Source organism: Pyrgilauda ruficollis, unplaced genomic scaffold, assembly GCF_017590135.1.
Source record: "Pyrgilauda ruficollis isolate IOZ18807 unplaced genomic scaffold, ASM1759013v1 scaffold50, whole genome shotgun sequence".
In the NCBI taxonomy this organism is placed as follows: domain Eukaryota; kingdom Metazoa; phylum Chordata; class Aves; order Passeriformes; family Passeridae; genus Pyrgilauda; species Pyrgilauda ruficollis.
In genome coordinates this window covers 764767-778973 of record NW_024526600.1, presented here as the reverse complement: position 1 = coordinate 778973, position 14207 = coordinate 764767, and the positions used below count along the sequence as shown (strand labels likewise).

Genomic DNA, 14207 nt, shown 5'->3' with positions numbered 1-14207 from the left:
ATCCACAAACCCACAGGGTCACTTTCCAGTGCATCACGTGAATACCCAAATACTGCCAAACACTAGCTTGGGCATGAATGGGGTTTTTTTCAGAACAAAGTCAAAATATTTCTAGCTTGACTTTTGAAGACAGTCTAGGTATTACATGGTATTGCTTTTCTTCTCTACTGTTTATACTGAATCAGATCCGTATCATGACTAGCCCTGTGTCTGAAAGTGAAGGGCTGACCTGTGCTAGTCCCAGCAAGAGTTACACTGGCTGCCAAGTTTAATCACACAGGTCCAGGCACTGCACAGTGAAAAAGGAGAACAAAAGTTACAAGATCCATACACTCCACAAGCTCACGGTAGTCTTAAGATTAGCTATGAAAATTTAATCTAGTCATCAAAACAATATGCAACTTCTTGAGAACATCACTGGTTTGGCTTGTAAAAGAAATGGTCAAAAAATGGTCTTCTGCAAGGTGTTCATCTTAGATTTACACTGTGGTTTAAGTTGTGAAAATTAAAAAAAAAAAGCACTGTCAGACTGAGGTTAGTCTCTGACAGTTGCTAACACCTCAGGGGAGAAAAGAATTTAAAATCTATTCAAGATTGGGCACACCTGCAAGATGTCTGTACTACTGTAAGTCAGGAATAAAAAGCTGAAATTAGGTAGAGAGCAGTATTTGCAGGTCTATGTCTGAAAAAGGACACAGACTTTGTACGCTAAGACTGTAAGTAAGGTTTTAGAACTAAAGGCCCTCTTCTGGAATTAAACAGGTTTAGCATTATGAAGACAATATTTTTTCCTGACCAGAAAATGCTATATTGACAGTATAATTATCCTATGATAAGGTAGCCCCACTCAACTATATTAAGAAGGAAATATTACCCAGGAGGTGATGGGAGGGTTTCATTTAGTGGCTTGTTTTGTTTTCTCAGCATCAATGGTGAGATCACTGTCGAATGCTATGTCCAATTCTGAAATTAGCACCGCCGAAAAATACTGAAAAATTTGGAATGGCCTCAGAGAAGAGCTCTGAGAATGATTGAATCTGGAAAGGTCCAAGAAGGAAAGAAAGAAAAACTGTATGTATCAGTAAGTGTCTCCATCTCCCTGGGAGTCTCCCAGGAACCCCGGCCAGCCCCAACTCGGCAGACAGCGCGGGGACACTCTCCCGTGCCCCGAGGTACTGAAGGCAGCTAGGCTAGTCACCTTTGCAGCAGAGGAGACACTGGAGACATTGGTGGAGGATGAAAGGGCCGACTCTTAGCAGGGGCTAATCCAAGGTTTTATTCAGAGCTCCTGGGAGCTCCCCACCTCAGGAGGCCTCCTGCTCAGAATGCCTGGGAGAGGTGCCAAGATTACATTTTAAATGGAGGTGTGAACCGAAAAGTAGATAAATTTGCTGACCAATAAAGAACTTTCAGGGGTAAAAACTTAGGGAATGGACATTTGGGATAGCATATGGGGTAGCACTTGAGGGGCTGACCCCTGGCCTCCGACTAATCACTCGACGACCTGGACTGAAAGTTCTAGATAGAAAGAATGGGATGCTGAGTAATTGACAGAGCCAGGGCAGGGATTTGGGGATGTTCTCAACAAAGGAGAAGGATTACACAGGTAGAGAGAGGGGGTACAATCAGGGGTAAACCATTTGGGAAAAATAAGAGGATACAAAACCAAAACCATTATAAAGTATAAAAACACACTACAACAAGTAAGTATATAGTAGACTACTGAAGCTGCATACAGATAAATGAAACCAAAGGTTTGTTTTGTTTGTCTTTAAAAAAAAACCAAAAAAACCCAAACCACACAACCAAAAACAACAACAACAAAAAAAAAAAAACCACCCAAAAATCAAAACCAGCTTACTCAGGATTTCCCATACCAAGCAAAAGTTCAGTTGTTTCCAGTCCCTGGTGTTACCTCCAATGGGAACCGTGGTTTTGTGAAGAAAGAGCTGGGGTGAGACCCGGGGGTTCAAAGGCCGGGGCTGCTCAGCAGGGCAGGTGAGAGACCCAGCTCCTGCCCATCACGACAGGGCACACAGGGCAGGTGAGAGACCCAGCTCCTGCCCGGGCACGGCAGGACACACAGGGCAGGTGAGAGACCCAGTTCCTGCCCATCACGACAGGACACACAGGGCAGGTGAGAGACCCAGCTCCTGCACATCACTGCAGGACACACAGGGCAGGTGAGAGACCCAGCTCCTGCCCGGGCACGGCAGGACACACAGGGCCTGCCTGCGGCTGTGGCCATCCTGAACGCAGCACAGCTGCTCCCAGCACCAGGGGCCACACCTGGGCACAGGGGTAGCACATGACTGCTCCAGCCGTAAGAAAAGGCTTCAGCTCTGTCTTTGTTTTTCCCTCAGCCTTCCTTCCCAGGTACTGCCACGGCTTGTGTCCAGGTGCTGAGCTGGGATGAAGGAGTGGCACAGGAGGGCTTTGCCATGGCAGCCCCATGACAGGGCTCAAGGACACGGGTGAACCAGGGCTCTCTTGTGTTCAGGGCGTTGTCACCCCAAACAAGCTGATCAGTGATCGTGTTCACCTTTACAGCACGCAAGGCTGGCTATAAAACACCGAGCCTGACCTGACTTATGAAAGCCTTAAATCCGTAGTGGGCAAGTATTTCCTTCACCTCTGGAAAAGGTGGATTGCCTAACGGCATTAACTACAAATATAGTTGCCTCTCAGGCCTCTCAGTAATCCCCGGGAAAACACTGCAGTGGGTGAGGCAGTGTGTGCTCCCTGGAAATTACCAACCAGGTGTTGGGTGGAACAGCAGCGAGTCCCAAATTGTGCTGGTCCGACCAGCAGCGTGAGGGCACCACCGCACCCCACCACTGCCTCAGCTGGCTCAGAGCTCGCCCAAAACCGGTGTAACGCGGCTGCCCTGGATTTCCTCCGGGCGTGCTCTCCCAAACGCGGCCCGTCCCACGGCCGGCTGATGCTCCGCCACGAGGTGGCGGCGCGGGCCGGCGCTGTGGGGCCGGGACCGCCCTTTTTCCTCAGGGACCGCCCTTCTCCGGCCTCCCTTTTCCTGCCGGGAGTGCCCTGCTTTTGGGGGTGGTTGTGCCGTCCCCGCCCTCAGTACGCAGTCGCCCGCGGGACAGGGAGCGGGGCCCGGCTCGCTGCGAGCCCCGTGCGGCGCTCGGAGCAGGAGCGCGGTGTGGGCTCGGTAGCTGGCAGCAGTGTGCGTTTCGAAGAACAGAATTACAGGGTAGTTCGGGTTGGGAAGGGCCTCTGAGATCACCCGCTCCAAACCCCCTGCCAGGGCAGGGTCACCTGGAGCGGACACAGGAACGTGTCCAGGTGGGTTTGGAATGTCTCCAGAGAGGGAGACTCTGCACCCTCTCTGGGCAGCTGCTCCAGTGCTCTGCGACCCTTCGTGCAAAGTTCTTCCTGATGTTGAGATGGATCTTGTGTTTTAGTTTATAGCCACTGCTCTTTGTCCTGTTGCTGGGCACCACTGAGAAAAGTCTGGCTCCAACCTCTTGGCACCTCTTGGACCTTTGTGTGTATTGATGAGCTCCGCTCTCAGCCTTCTCCAGACTGAACAGGCCTAGCTCCTGCAGTCTCTCCTCATAAGAGAGGTGTTCCAGACCCATTATCAGCTTTAGTCAGATGGTTACTGACCTATAATTGTTTTTTTAAAACTATTTAGAGCACTGAAGATGTCAGATTTGTGAGGCAATAACACTCTTTTACTATGGTGCCATTAGAATACTGCCTCAGGGAGATGCAAATATAGAGAGTTAGCTTGTGTAAATTCCTCATGGTAGTGTATTTAGCTGGATTAGTTCCTTTAAACAAATCTCCTCAGGCTTAAATTTTAAATTAAGATAATGAGCAGTCCTGCTGAAGTTGGAGAAATAGAGAATTTGGTAAGGAAATTCACTGAATCAGGACTAGCCTCTTTATATTCATCTGTATATTCAGCCTCTTTAAAATATTTTCTCTTTGGAACATGGGTGGAAGACAGGTGGAAAACCTGGTTTACCTTCTTTGGGTTTTCTCAGTGTGCCTGTACCCATAGCATGACAGGTTAGCCTGCCAAAATGTGTGAGAAAAAATAGTAAAGATGCTGCCACAAGATATGGTTCTGCCTCAGCATGACCTTAGATATTTGTTTGCTTTAGCAAAGTTCTGCTCAATACAAATGAAGGTCTGAAAGGGATAGAGGTATTAATAATTTATTGTAAATCTGTTATTGATGGCAAGAAAAGCAAGCTCTCTAAAAATGAACGCAAGCTGTGGTGTTTGTCTCAAGGATTCTGTTACTCAAGCTGAGATAGCAACAAAGCACTTTGAAGGTTAATTATGGACCACATGATGGCAGCAACAGGTGAGATGTGGTAATCATGTCATCACCAGAGATGCTTTAGAGACTTACATTTCCAAAGGTCTATATTTAAAAGATGAAGGGAGATACTGCGAAAGCTAGGAAGTGGTTGAGAGAGAAAGCACGAAGAAAAACTAAACTAGTGGGCAGTTAGAAGTGACTCTTGAGTCAGTGAAATACCATTCTGCTTGTCTAGCATGAGGCGTTTCATTTTAGCATATAAAGGAATTCAGGTGTCAGAACGAGTTTAAAGAATAGAGATTAAACAGCGAAACTTCATTCACACTTTTGGTTGTTAAGGAGAATATATGGTGATTTACAGTGACTATTAAAAATTACCGTATTATTTTGATGGCTTATATATATGGTTCTAGCCCTTTACTGCTGACCAAAAATCTGAATTCTTAAGATAATTTTAAAGTCAGTTTCGTATGATGAAGGAGGTCTTGTCAGATGTTAGATGGAGCCTGACTAATTAAGAAACTGCTTTCAGGCTCTGCCAGAGATTGTTCTTGATTTACATCTTAATAAGAAATCATTGATGGTGTAAAGAGTTCCTTTGGTTATTAAAATATGACCTGAAAATTACAACCTGTTACAGGTAAGTGTATTTGATATGGAAGTGGCACAGAGAGGAAAAATCCATCACACTTTTGTATTTTTCAGTTGTTTCCAGTTCATACTGACTCTGCAAATCAAATTAAGGGACTCTAACATTCTTATTAAATTTACTGGTCAGAAGCTGAGGAACATTATTAAGTGGTTGCATTTGCTGCTTGAAATATGGCAAGAAGCAAAGATGTGTAAGACACCAGTAAAGAACAATTTTATGCCTGGTGCTTTCAAGCTTACCTCTTTAGGTACCATTTACATGTCATCACTAGTCCCTCTTCCTGTTCTTCTTGTCACCTGCAGAAGAGGAGACACAGCACAGGCAAAGGGAATTACATAATAAAAGGGATGAAATTCAAATGTAGGAAGAGGGAGAGTAATAATGAGATTTTATATAATGCTCTTTATCTTGAGTACTTCTTAAAGCTGAAGTGAGCGGTAACTGTAAATGAAGTGTTGCTTCCTTCGCTAGCTCAGAAATTTCCAAACTGTAGCACTATTAGCTGTCAGTCAGACTGTGCCATAAACCCCTAATCTGTCTCTGGGGCCCTGTGCATGTGTTGGGTACTGAGGGCAGTGTTACTAAGAGGTTACTCATACCCTTCTCTCACGTGATGTAATTAATACGGAACAAGTGACTCCAAAACCTAAGAGCAGCCAGAGCGGAGTAATTGTGGATTGTCCCAAATCTCAAAGAATGTGTGAGTGGATGGTGTTAATAGCCTGATTATGTAGCAGCAAGATAAACATAGATTATGAGGCATATAATTTTACTCCTTAAGGGGCAACTAATTTGACAATGAGCACCCTAGAAAGATGGCTTTCTAGAGGAGCTGTGGGGCTGGCCAGCTTTTATTTCAGGGAGCACATAAGTCCTGTTGGATGCTCAAGTGTTCATGCCTGATCTGTAGTGCTCTGAGAGCATTTACAGGCACCCTGACTCAACGGGATGTCTCTGATCTTACTCTTCTGCATCTGTAGCAAGATTTGTATCAGATATTACAGGCTCACTCCTTAGAAATCTTGCATAGCAGACATTTGTGTTTCAGATGAATGGCACTTGGAAAAATCAGCTCCAAAAACTTTGTTGGTCTTCTGAGAGCTGTGTTAGGACAGAGAACCAGCAGTAACTGTGTGCTCAGTTTTAGCTGCCCAAGAAAAGGTGCAATCATATGGGTACACAAGAGTCTGAGAAGACTATTCCTATAAAGTTTTATGTTTTTTAAAATTTTCCTTTCCAGTTATTGATGAAATCTGCCTTAGAAGGTTGTAGTTGTTTATAACATAATTTCTGTTCAGTAACACTGTCTCAATTCTCTCACTTTCAGAGATTCCTAAAACACAGTTGTGCCTAATACTATAGAAATGTAACTATGTGATAATTTCAGAGGAAGTTCAGCTTTATTTGGGCTGAATGGCTGGAAAAATTTTAAATACTTCATGATTTGCAGAAATGTTCCTGAGTTCTCCTAGAGGTTTTTTTTAAAAAAATAATGTGATAGCTGCACAATAAACTATTATAACACCAGGAATCAATCAGAAATAATTTCCAGATAGAAGGAGATTGTATATATGCAAATATCCTACAAGATATTTTGTAACAACCTCTTCAAAATTGTAATTTGCAACTTGAAAGGCTAAATAATCTGGTTTTCTTAGAAATGTATTTCAAATGCCTCTTGATTTGGAGCAACAGATACCTCCTAATTTGAGGGACCTTTTCAAGTCTGGACTAATCCCCATTTCCTTTTTAAAACCAGAGAGAATGTGTAGGAGTTGCAACTGTGAAGATGCATTATCATCTCAAAAGCAGATGTTAAGAAATTATTTAGAAATAATAAACTGGAGTTATCAATGCTTGAACTAGCTTTAATTTAGCCATTGAACTAATGGAAGTGGCAATGCAAGAGTATGGTAGGAATAATTGGCTCTCAACAGGTAAGCTGGGTAAAACTCTGTTTCTTCCTGCCATGGATGCCTTTAATATAAACTTCTCACACTTGACCAGCCAGTTTCAGGTTAATTGGCTATCTCTACAGTGCTGCTTGCTCTAGCTAAGTTCTCTTTGTGTGGAAACTGCTCTAAGTTTCTGGCCTAAAATGGTTTCTGATTCCTCTTTTTTTCCTTCTTCTTCATTCCAAAATAATAGTAATACATGCTCATTCATAAAGCAAGACATATTTTTCTTTTAGGAGCATGGCATTTAATTTCTTTAGTCCAAGCCTATCTTGTATAAAAGTTCAATTCCCATAGATTAAAACCCTGCTTTTTTTTCAGCTGAAATAAGAGGTTCAAATGTTTCCTCCTTGAGATTACCACCTCAAGCCTCAACACTGAAGACATCTAAAACCAGCAGATTAATTCCTTACTGTACCAGCTGAAGCAGAATGAGTTAAGTGTGGTGCCAAGGTAAATAACCTATTTTAAGACATGTATTTTATGTCAAATGATCCCTAACATTGTACTCAAGTAATAGTCAATTACTGCTATCGAGAGTGTTTACCATACTGCTGTGTGTAGTGGTTTCTTTTCCATATGCTTAGGAAATAGGTCCAAAGATAGACATTCACATGAAAAATGTCCAGATTTTTATTGCTTTGCCATCTGTGCTGAATAATTCTCTAGTTTCTGGTTTGCATTAATGGCATCATGAAAACTTACGACAAAGAGGAGGTAAATAATCACAGGAGATTCAAAATTATTTCTGCGATGGCTGAAATCTGCAAATTTGTCAGATGATATGTATTTAAACATTTGTCTCAAGGACAGTTAACGTTTCTGAGCAGTGGTTTGAATGGAAGGGCAGGCCACAAATGTGGCTGAGAAGTGAATGGACCAGTCTGAGCTGTACTGTTCAGATAATATGGTACCTGTCATATTCCCTCAGAGCCTGCTGATTTTAAATTCTTCAAATGTCATTCTCCTTTTCTTCTATGTGAGAGTGAGGAAAAAACTGTATGTATGCATATTATGTGTGTGTCTAGAACAGCTTAGTGGAAACCTTAAAGTTCAAGAAATGAGCTTTTAGTGAGAAATTTTGTTGGTATGAGATGAGATTTAGTCATCCACTTTTGCAGAAAAGGCTTCCAAAGTACAAATCCACTTCTTGGAAAAGTTATTTTCCTTGTCATGATCATTTCTGTTAGGAGGATGCCATGATATATTTGTAGCTTTCTTTGAGTTCCGGAAAAAAGTTTACATATACAGAATTGCACTTATTTATAAAGATCCAACATATTATTGTATGGGTTTGGGAAGGGATGGCTAGATCTCAGAGTTTTGGTGGCACCATCATTACTTTTAGTTTCAGCAAAGTGCAAGAAGGGGTTGTGTAAGCCTTAATTATACCTATTAATTTCATTTCTCTTTCTCGTTTGTTTCTACTTAAATAAGGAACAAGAGTTAAGTACAGTTTTAGAAATTCTTATGAAATTTTGAAATGTTTGCCATAGTCTCTGCGATGCTTTTTCTATAGGTGGAGTAGTGGATAAATTACTTTTTAAAAAAGAATGCTTAAAAAGATCAGTGCTTTGTAACTGAGGGTGGGACAGAGCCCAGTGCAGGGAGAGAAGATTCTCCCACAGGAACTGCCTGATGTTGTTTAACAACGTGGAAAAGAATCTTGTTTGTGGGTCTTTTGCACTCAGAGTTTGGAATTTGGATTTCTAGGTTGTTTAATGATAATGCTAATTACACAAAGAGGGTACGTAACAGGCAGACTCATAAGTTTCAAGGGGTTTTGATACTATTTTTTGCATAAATTCTGTGGTGTTGTGTTGCTGAAAAAGCTCAGAGTTTTTGGGCCATAAATTACTGTCTATACACGGCCTTAAAGAGTGTACAGTGAGCTACAGGTTGGGGGCAGAATGGCAGGAAAGCTGCCTGGCAGAAAAGGATCTGGGGGTGCTGGTTAGCAGTGGCTGAACATGAGCCAGCTGTGCCCAGGTAGCCAAGAGGGCCAATGGCACCTGGCCTGGATCAGCAGTGGTGTGGCAGCAGGAGCAGTGACTGTGCCCCTGTGCTGGGCACTGCTGAGGCCACACCTCAGATCCTGTGTTCATTCGGTTTTGGGCTCCTCACTACAAGAAGGACATTGAAGTGTTGTATATAGGTGCTTCTTGTAGGGAAGGTTTAGATCAGGTGTGAGGAAACGTTTCTTCACAGAAAGGGTTGTTAAGCATTGGAATAGGCTGCCCAGGAAAGTGTTGGAATCACCATCCCTGGAGGTATTTAAAGTATGCATAGATGTGGGACTGAGGGACATGGCTTAATGGCGGCCTTGGCAATGCTGGAAATTCTTATGAAATTTTGAAATGTTTGCCATAGTCTCTGCGATGCTTTTTCTATAGGTGGAGTAGTGGATAAATTACTTTTTAAAAAAGAATGCTTAAAAAGATCAGTGCTTTGTAACTGAGGGTGGGACAGAGCCCAGTGCAGGGAGAGAAGATTCTCCCACAGGAACTGCCTGATGTTGTTTAACAACGTGGAAAAGAATCTTGTTTGTGGGTCTTTTGCACTCAGAGTTTGGAATTTGGATTTCTAGGTTGTTTAATGATAATGCTAATTACACAAAGAGGGTACGTAACAGGCAGACTCATAAGTTTCAAGGGGTTTTGATACTATTTTTTGCATAAATTCTGTGGTGTTGTGTTGCTGAAAAAGCTCAGAGTTTTTGGGCCATAAATTACTGTCTATACACGGCCTTAAAGAGTGTACAGTGAGCTACAGGTTGGGGGCAGAATGGCAGGAAAGCTGCCTGGCAGAAAAGGATCTGGGGGTGCTGGTTAGCAGTGGCTGAACATGAGCCAGCTGTGCCCAGGTAGCCAAGAGGGCCAATGGCACCTGGCCTGGATCAGCAGTGGTGTGGCAGCAGGAGCAGTGACTGTGCCCCTGTGCTGGGCACTGCTGAGGCCACACCTCAGATCCTGTGTTCATTCGGTTTTGGGCTCCTCACTACAAGAAGGACATTGAAGTGTTGTATATAGGTGCTTCTTGTAGGGAAGGTTTAGATCAGGTGTGAGGAAACGTTTCTTCACAGAAAGGGTTGTTAAGCATTGGAATAGGCTGCCCAGGAAAGTGTTGGAATCACCATCCCTGGAGGTATTTAAAGTATGCATAGATGTGGGACTGAGGGACATGGCTTAATGGCGGCCTTGGCAATGCTGGGTTAATGGTTGGGCTCAAAAATCTTAAAGGTCTTTTCCAACCTTAACAATACTATGATTCTGTCTGGGGAAGAATTGACCAGATGGAAGTCAAGCTAGAACCTGTAATACCAGTTTTTATCCTGAAGTCAGGTACTTACTTCAGACAGTTCTAGACACCTGGTTTCAGTGCTGAAAACTAGATTGCTAATCTCTCACATTTGCTAATAAATATCTCAGTGTTCTGGACTAAAAAGATTGGACCTCCTGCAGGAGTCCCTCTCTTATCACTTTGTAGCCTGAAGTAGCTGACTACCATTTCTTGATCACAAGCGAGGTACAGCCATCTTAAAAACCTTGAAATAACTCCACAATCAAAAAAACCCCAAGGAGAATGCATTTATAAAAAGCATCAAAAGTACTGCATTTGATATATTTCATTCTATGTTAAGCTGTATCATTAAACAAAAAGATTACAAAGGTAAACACTGTCTCAATTTTAACACCATAGTTACAGAGAAACCTATCTACTGATTTTCTCTGCCCTCCCCCTTTCTAATTTTACAAATGCCTTCATTTTGGAAGGGGGAGGGGACAGAGACAATAATGAGAAAAGAGATATATCCGCGGTGTCTGACTACTGGGAAATAAATATATCCTATTGATTTCTCCATATGCTATATTTCAGCAAGGTGACTGCCTTTTTCCTCGTGTGTTGATTAAAAAGTTTTTGTAGAGGCAGTGAAGGCCCAGCCTTGCCGTCGCCCTTGTCTCACAGGGTTTATGCAGAGGACAGGATCAGACGTGGCTGATCTCACATCTTGTCCTGCTCTGAGTTGTAACATCATCACAACTTCAGAGCACACAGTGTGTGGGACCAATGAGTGTCATTGCCTGACTTTTCCTGTGAGAAGCCTGGAAATATCAGTGTGTCCAGTTCTGTTCTTCCTTGTTTGGGCTTTCTCTGCAGTCTTCTGTCCCAACCTTGAATGTTGCCGTAGCGTTTCAGAAAGCTGCTTCATGTGAAAATGGCCTGGCCTCTCCTAATTACAATAGCTCCTTGTTCTGCTGCCAAGAAAATAGCATCATCAGCTACTTGGATTATACAAAATATTACAGAATAAAGACAACAACAAAAATTCACTGTTATTTTTCCTTCCTTATATCCTGCCTTGTGACAGGATTCCCTCCCCCTGCTAAGTTCATTGGTTAACAATAAACAAAGATGCTTTTAACAGCTGCCTCTGTCCTCTGTAGAGAGTAATACACTAGAACCATGATAGTATTTAAAACTGGCTTACCATCATATTTTGTTTCTTTTTAGGAAACTTCATTTGATTTATAACATCTCCTAAACAGAGATTATACCCTTTTTATTGTACATCTATGTACAATAGAGCATCTGCAACTCAAATATTAAAGAATAGCTTAAATATTTTTTAAACCGTTTTATTAACAGCAGAGATAATTGTTCACTGAAGAGATACACTGTCACCATGAAACTCCAGAAGTGACCAGAAGTTGTAGTTTAACATGGGGATTTGGGCTTGCTTCTGCCTTTCATTCCTATTAAAAGAAGGTATTGTTTCTCAGTGTTTTTAGAAATTATGTAAATGTATTTGGCTGAATATCAAATACTGATTTATTAGAAACCTTTTTATAAAAAAACTTAGAGAATTTTCTACTTTGGCCCATGGGAAATGCTTTGAGAAAAGGATAAGGACTTCACTTTCCCTAGCTATAGGTCACTAATTTTGGTCAACAAAATTAAGATTCTAATTTCCAAAGATCCCTTTAGTACTCCACAAAGAGGAAGTGGATCTCACAGGGAATTCCTGATCAGAAGTCTGTTTCAGGTATTCTGTGCCACCCTGCAGGGGAGGCTTGTGGAGGGAGGAGAGAGAGAATTGTCTCAGACACCCTTTGCAGTATGCGAGGGTTGGACGTGCCTTGGTGGTCCCCGTTTTTCAGTGCTGGAGGCTGGCTGGGAGCTCTCCTGACAGGCTGCCATGCACAGATGGAGAGGGAGGTGCCAGTTTCCACCTGCTGTTGTGCTCTGTCTCTTCCAGAGCTGCTGCAGAAAGCATGGTGAGTTGGAACATCTTGTGAGCCCAATGCCTGAATTGGGGGCCACCAGTTCCACCTTTTCTTTGGGGTATCAGTCCATCCCTTCTCTTCTCTTACAGTTTCTCTGTTAACACCTGTCTTTTGTTTTTCAAAAATATTGTACACGAGGTATCTGCCATTTTGGGATGAGATCTTCTTGTTCATGCTACAGCAAGCATATTACATGACATTAAGTTCTGACTAATGCTTTGTTCCAATTGTGTTTGTCAGCTGTGGGTGATAGCATCTGCATTCAGAAAGCACCGACTCTGCCTTTGCACATGAAGAGTGGTCTCAGGAACATGCTCCAGCACTGCAGCCCCTCTGCCCTGCCACGTGCTGTCCCCACAGCTGCCTCAGGCTGCCCATGTGGAGCCTGGCCACTTGGATCTATGAGAATGGAGCTGCTCAGCTGTTTGAAGCCATGGGTGTGTATTCATCCATATACAGGATTCAGATATGCAAAACATCACAGTTTTGGATCTACCCAAAACTGCACTTCAGGGGAGTCACCAAGAGACTTCGAGATGCACTGACTGATTTTGACAATTCTCTAGGTGGGAACTCACCTCCTGCATCTTTGTGATGAAAATTATGCAATTTGATGTCCTTTTGCACTGCACTGCTCCATCTCCTTAGTTTTTATGAAACTTCTATTCAAACAGGATGCTTTAAGTATCTGGATCTTGAAATTCATTGTCTAATTCTTTAGTAGTCATCATTCTCACCCGATAAAATTGCTCAGCTCCTTCACAGCAATTGAGACAAATAAAACTTAGTTGATTCTGAAACTTTGGTGGGTGCAGAAGTCAGAAGGATACTGTCTTTTCTGATTGTAATGGCTGTATTGTTCCTTTTGCTGTCAGCAGTGTTTATTTTTATTAATAGATACTACTTTGTTTTGTTCTCATTTAGCCTGGTAGACTAATGTTTAAAGTAGCCGAGAATCAGATTTTGCTTAAAGAACATTTCATTTATTGAAGGCTGTTTGAAATTACTGGTTCAATTCATGTATTGCAACTTAGCCAATAACCAATAACCTCATCTTCTTTCTGTGCAATTCCAGTTATGTATAACAAAGAGAGGGCCATATGTATCCAGGGGAAACTGAATCACTTAAGCAGAAAATAAAGTCTGTCAAAACACTACATAAATGCTGTACATGCATCTTTTTAAATTGAGTTGGGTAAATTGAGAGATTTCCAGTGTATTCTGAATGTCTAATCCCTGGACCAAGTCAAAAAATTATCTGCCACTCCTCAAGCTAAAATAAAAGTCACAAGTTAAACAATTAGTCCTTTAAAAGAACAGTGAATATTTGTAAATTGGTGATGGTTTTAAAGCTCCTTGATTCAAGTCATCTCATGAATTTAGTTTATTTATCAAGAAATGCTGTATCAGGAGCTTCACTGCCACCCTCCCCACAGAGACAGAACCTGATGTGCTAAAGTAAAGGCAGGCATGAAAAGAGTTTGAAGTCTACAGAGCTAGGCAGAGATGTGCCTGTATCCAAGAGTAGCTCTTGTGGTACATTTGGATAAGCACATGCAAAAGACCTCCAATATTTCTGTCTTGTAATGAGTGCTTTAAAAACCTCCTCTCATAAAGAAAATACTTGAAGGGAGGTGAAGAAGCTTCTTAGGGATTCATTTCAGTGGGTCACTGCTCTGCAGTGGCTCTCTAAGCTGCTATGGATTTTAACATTTACTTGAGCACAGCTGGGTTTTCTTTTTTCCCTGGCATTTTTCATTCAGATATAAATAGTTACTAGAGCAATATTACCAAGAATATCTTTAAAGAAATAACTGATGAAGCCATAAAAAAAAAAAAAAATCCTGAACTAAAGCTTTCCAGAATGTCTGCTATCATTTTCATGCCTCTTTTCTGAGTGCTCATGAGTCTGTCTAGGAACTGTAAATTTAGGGAAAGAAATAGAAAGGTGTGTGATGAGTACAGCAGATGGGATTAGTGTATCTTTTTAGAGATTCTTTTTCTTAATGCAGCATTAT

At 42.1% G+C, this 14207-nt stretch overlaps 1 long non-coding RNA gene across 1 annotated transcript; it reads left to right on the top strand.

Moving 5' to 3' along the window:
* The first annotated feature begins 3110 nt into the window (after window positions 1-3110).
* On the top strand, window positions 3111-13340 carry LOC121360440. Its single transcript, XR_005956203.1, has 3 exons — window positions 3111-3306; window positions 7226-7357; window positions 12430-13340. It is a non-coding gene; the product is annotated as an uncharacterized LOC121360440 (long non-coding RNA).
* The last annotated feature ends 867 nt before the right edge of the window (window positions 13341-14207 follow it).